Genomic DNA, 6,464 nt, shown 5'->3' on the forward strand with positions numbered 1-6,464 from the left:
TATATATACCTAAGTGGTACTGCAAAGCCAAAAGATGTACACAATTTAATGACTTTGGGGGTATCTTCTAAACTGCTTCAAGGATGGATGCTAACCTAACAATTATCATTCATTCCTTTCTTTTAAATACTTCCACAAATCATTCCTGACTACTAGAGTTCTCTCTTCTTTAAAATGCTATAGGTTTTTAGTCTCTACAATATAGTTGAGGATTTATTTATCATATTGTTTTATTTCATATCATTGAAAAAAGGACTAAAAGTCTCATAAATGCAAAGATAATATCACCAAAATCAAGAATGTATATTGTGATCAAGAAAGGAAACTATAAAATCCTTGAGAGTAAAAATGATTTAATTTTTGTTTTTGCTTCTGTATCCCCAGAGTCTACTATATAGCATATAGCCTTAAAATGCTACTAAACATTTATTCAATCACATTCAGTATTTCTTTATAGTCCTCTAATACTTAGTGTAGCCCAGAGAAAATAAGAGAATAGTAGAATTTCAGAGTTGGCAGATACCAAGAATCTCCCTACCTCACATTATAAAACCCTTAAGATAATGCTAAATATTGCTAGTTATGATGATGATGATGATGATAAAGTACAATCTGTTCCATTCATTCCAACACCATCTTCTCCAGGCTAACTCCTCAACTCCTCAACCAATTTTCACATTACAGAATTTGTCTCTTTCCTCTGTGTGATCTCCCCTGCTCCCCCAGCTTATTAATGTCCTTCTTTCAAATCAACAGATATTAAGTATTTATTGCATACAAGACACTGAGCTGAGCACTGTGGATAGAAAGGTTACTAATCATCATCCTCCAACTGTGGTTTAGATCAGGTTTGATATTTTTCTTAAGATGCAGGTTGATAAGTTTTTGTAGTGGACATACCATTGTGTTGTCTAGGATTGAGCACGTAGTCCTTAAAAACCCCAAGATCTTTTTTCAGATGAACTGCAGTTTAGCCATGCTGATGCCATCTCATATTTGTGATGTGGATTTTTGGAATCCAAGTGAAAGACCTTATTAAATTTCATCTTGTAATCAACCTGAGTCAAGACCTTTGTGAATTCTGACTTTGCCAGCTAGCATGTTTGCTATTCCTTCCAATTTTGTACCATTTGAAATTTTGGTTTCATACGTTTTATACCTTTATCCAAGTCATTGTAGAAAATATTAAACACCTAAGGACCAAGCATACTTTTAGATTTGAAGTGATGTTTAGTTTCATCAACAAAAAAGAAGAAGAATAGTTTTTCACTACTGAATTTCTTTGGAATTCAGCACTATCCTATAAAGTAAAATAGTCATGTAAATGTGGACATTTGTTTATAGTTATGTAGACTTAAAAATCAAAAGTATAAGACAGAAAAAAGGAAAATGTAATAGAGACAAAGTGTGCAAGTTGTTATTTGTCTGCTTTCAAAGAGGATCAATGATATCATGGGGGTAATGTCTTGACTTGCACATGAATTGAATTTAAGTGAGGCAGAATTGTGCGAAGTCATAAGACTTCAAGAGTCATTGGAGGCCAGTGGAAAGAAAAAAGTTAAGATGATTGACAGTGGCCTGGGGTGTAATGAATGACCTTGGCATCTTTGATGTTTGACCATGCTCTAAGCATTCCACAACACCTACTTCAGTCAACTCCATGGCCCTTGGAACAAATTGTTCTCATCTGCTCATTCCACCTTTCCCTAGTAGAATAGTCTTCATATGCTTGGAGGAGCAATTCCCTTTTCTCATGGGTTTGAGACCTGTTGGTTACTCTCAACTTGGTTTAACCTATTTGCCAAGATGGTTTTACAAATCTAGGGAATGGATGACAACAAATAAACAAAATCCCAGTTCATGTAAAAAAGAAAAACCCTGAGGATTTTTAGTGGTATTATTAGTAGCCATATAAGATAGTAAAAATACAGATTGGATTAATCAAACTAGAGTATCTAGGATAAGGAAAGGAATAGTCCTGTCCTATTTTTCACTGGTTAGACCCCATCTGGACCACTGTGTTGAATTCTGGTGCCCTAATTCAGGGAGAACATTGAAATAATGGAGTGCATTCAGAAGAGAGTGGGTAAGATGGCAAAGTGTACTTGAAATAAGATTAGATTTAAAAAAAAATTGGGTGTTTAACTTAGAGAAAAGAAGACAGTGTTTATCAGGGGTGCCAAGGGCCATTTGGGTATTTATAATATCATTCATGGGCCATACAAAATTATAAACTTAAAAATTAACCTGCTAAATTTGGTCAAACATTTAACTAATTCAACCCTAAAAAGCTCCTAAATTTATTGAATTTTGGTGGTACCAGACCAAATGATCTCTCAGGCCCTGTACTTAGAATCTAAGTAAAAGACCTTATATTTATCCTTATTAAATTTCATCTTATAATCAATCTATTGTTTCAGCTGGTTAAGACTGATGTGAATTCTGACTTTGTCATCTAGCATGTTTGTTATTCCTTCTAGCTTTGTACCATTTGAAAATTTGATTTTATACCTTCTATACTTTTATCCAAGGATATGTAGTGGCAGCAATAAGTAGAAGGTGAGGAGGGCAAGGTATTCATGATTTTGGTCTTTAATTATTTGAAAGCTTGTCACATAGAAGAAGAATTTTATGTATTCCACATGAATCAAGATGACAGCACAAGAACCCATGGGAGGAATGTTAGGTCCAAAAGAGAGAAAAACTTTCTAATAACTTGAGTTGTCCAAATATAAATTGTTTCAATGAATAATGAGTTACTAAAAAACTTTAAGAGATAGCTGAATGGGCTCTTGTCCATTGTCAGGAATGTTATTAATGGGATTCATGCTTCAACTACATGGTTAATAAAGCATCTAGATGAAGCAGTGGATGGAACCTTGGATCTGGAAACAAGAAAATCCAGCCTCAGACACGTTCTAGTTTTGTGACTCTGGACAAGTCACTTAACTTATTAGTAGATAAGAATTTATTGATGATATTTGTCCTTTATTCTCAAAGAAGACCATAATAATATCAGGGAGGTGATGCCATAATAAGCATATGAATTGGATTTGAGTGGGGGGTTACTGTGCTATGAGTCACCAATCTCACTTTCTCCTCCAGAGTCATCTGGGTTCAGTGGCTAGATATGGATCAGGATGATTGGAGATGATGCTAGATGAGAAGCAATCAGGGTTGAGTGACTTGCCCAAGGTCACATAGCTAGTAAGAGTCAAGCTTCTGAGGCTGGATTCCATCTCCCATCCTCCTGACTCCAAGGTCAGTGCTCTATCCACTGAGCCACCTGGTGACTTAGCACAGCACCACCTCACTCAAATTTAATGCTTGTGCTCCTCCTGGTATTACCTCCCTGATGTCATAATTTTCTTTGAGAATGAAGACAAACATTATTATAAGAATTTATTAGGGATGCAGAAAAAGGCAAAAGATAGTCTCTGCTTTCATGGAACTCATAGTCTAATGTGGGAAGAAAACATATAAAAGAAGCTCATGATGGATAGGTGAAGCTGGAGTATGATGGGGGAAGAGGAACATTTTGAAGTCCAGAGAAGGGAAGCTTAATGAGAAATAAGAGGTGAATACCCTGGTACCCTGCTTAAAGAGAGGAGCTTTCCACTGTTCACTCTACCCATTGCAGAGGGATTATCCCCACAAGCAAAGAGAATTTATGGGGGTGGAGAAGAAAGTGTCCACATCAGTTTCCTCATCTGTAAAATTAAAATAATAGCACCTACTTTCATGGTTGTTTTAAGGATAAAGTAAGATATTTGTACTAAGTGCTTTGCAAATATTAGAGTGCTATGCAAGTGTTTGCACTTATTATTTTCTCTATCATTCTAATAGCTACTTCTTCCTGCCAAAACCCATCAAAGTTCCAGGAAAGAAATCTGTTGAATTTCCCTGACACATCATGACATAGTTGTTATAGTAAATTATGAAATGATTATCACAAATTCATCTGTCTTAAAGGGATTTTTCAAGTTCCTTCTAACTTTCAAGTCTCTAATAGAAAGTTGAATTTAGACAATTTCAGAGATTTAACCTAGTTGCAAAAATCTACAGGAAAGAAAACTCGCTGGTCACATTTTCCAGTGCTCACTAGATTTGGTCCTGGTTAAATTGTGAAGGATATAAAGTTTAAGTGTCCTCTCTAACATTCTTTACAGAAGTCCTTGTGAACTTCATTTCCATTAAACCTCCATCTCAGACACACACAAATTGCTCTCATGCTTCCTTCCTCCTATTTTTTTCAAAATCTCTTACTCCACCCCATTCTGAACCATTCTCAATTTCATTCCTCTTCTTTCTCATGACCCACCATCAAAGTTTATCTTTCCTGCAGATCCTATTGATGCAGGACACAGGAAATGACATGTTGGACTTAAAAGGACAAGAAAGACTATTGTGTAGACTGTCACGTGCAATGAGTACTGTGTTAGGCAACTCCTTGAAGGGCTGTGCCTGTGACATCCATACTGGAGAATACTTGGAGTCAGCACTCTCCAAGTGCTACCTTTGTCCAGCCCACTATGAAAATGCATTTAAGTAAGGGCTCAGGAAAGAGAAAGCCTCTACTTCATTCTTTCTTTCCCTTGGCAGAATGATCACTTTCTCTCTCTCTCTCTCTCTCTCTCTCTCTCTCTCTCTCTCTCTCTCTCTCTCTCTCTCTAACTAGAACCAAGTTCTCCTGGCCTAGGCTGCTAGAGAACTATGGCCTCTATTCCAAGTGGCCCAACTCTCTTGAGACTAGGCCAGACAGTTCTTAAGACTGTTTTTCCTTTCTCTCTTACCTTGCCTAAAACTTTATTAAGTCTGTCCTCAAGTTTAAGGCTTCTGCTCCTTGGCTTGGGTCTCAGCCCACTCTACTCTCCTGGCTGCTTTCCTTTCACTCTTTCCTCAGTCATCTCACCTGGACTTTTATTATTTACCCTGTCCTCAAGCAACTTACAAGCAGCTTGTTGTCTCTTGACTTAAAAAAAAAGTTTTAATCTGAATTTTGCAAGTTTGAGAATAAAAATCCTAAACTATTTCAACTCCTGGGCTAGTGTGATTATTTTTACAAGAGTTGCAAACTTAATTGGTGACACCAACTTCTCCTGCAACACCATAACATCAGCACCCTTCTCTCTGAAAGGCAATATATAACTTCAGCCCAATAATGTCTTATTCCAGACACATGCCAAGGATTGATGATCATTTACATTTGGATGCTGGAGAAAGGATTTATAAGCAGAGAAGGACTGGACTTCACTAGATGATCCCTGAAGTTCTTTTGAATTCTAAGGTTCTGACATTCTGTGATAAGTACCTTCTTTCTGAGTGCAAAGGGTTGAATGGAAGGTAGAGGCTCTCAGTCTTTTTTTGAATCATTGACTCTCTTAGCAAATGAAACCTAGATCCCTTCTCATAATGTTTTTTAAATGCATAAAATAAAACACCATAGGATTATAAGAAACCAATTGTATTGAGTAAGTTGTAATTTTTTAATGTAAGAATTGCAGATAGTCATTTGGTGAATTTTTTTTTTTTGCTTACTCAAAATTCTTCTCATTTGGAGGATCTACTCAAACCTTTCTTGCTCTAATTAAAGACCGATTCTGACCTCATTCTTAAAAGAATGAAGGACTTCTCTTTACCAGTTTATGTGCATGAGTTTTAAATAATTTTAATTCAGCTTTCTGTATAAAATAGGAAGACTGAGGGTTGGGATAATAGAGAAATACTGAGGATACCAGGAATTTTCTGAGTTGATGCTGCTTGGGGCCACTCAGAGTATCAAATCATTTGAATATACAGGGAGAAGGAGACTGGTCTGATTGGATGTAAAGACTTGTTACATATTTAATAGATTACTGTAGAAGGCAGGATAGTTTCTAGCTGATAAAAGATTTGAAGACCAGTAGGAGCAATCCTAAATAGAGACTGGGAGATGGATAAGATGCCCTTCAAAAGGTCCTTTCATAGGATCTTAGATGTAGAGCTGGGAAGGATTTTAGAATCATCTAATCCTGGCATTTCATTTTACAGATAAGCATTAATTGATCTGATGAAGTCACAAAACTAGGAAGTAGAAGAGCTAGGATTTGAACCTAAGTTCTCCAACTCAAATCCAGGGCTCTTTCTCCTACTCTATACTGAAAAGTACTTTGGAGACAATCAGGTCCAACTCTTTCATTTTGCAGATGAGGAAGTTGAAAGTGGGAGGGAAGTAAAGGAAATGGTCCAGATACACTAGTCCAAGGCCGATACAGAATTCAGACTTTCTTGACTCCTGCATTCTATCCACTATGCTTTCTAATTTCTCTTTGGGAAATTGGAGAGAAAATAATTTCATTTTATAAGATAGTTTGAGTATTCCCCATTTTGACTAGTTCGGTTTATTTTAGGATTAGGTCCCCCAGTTTAGTTTCTTCTCTAAATACCCATTTCCCCTTTTCTCCATTTTAGGCTTTCCTAAGGAA

Source organism: Macrotis lagotis, chromosome 1 (genome assembly GCF_037893015.1).
Source record: "Macrotis lagotis isolate mMagLag1 chromosome 1, bilby.v1.9.chrom.fasta, whole genome shotgun sequence".
Taxonomy (NCBI): Eukaryota; Metazoa; Chordata; class Mammalia; order Peramelemorphia; family Peramelidae; genus Macrotis; species Macrotis lagotis.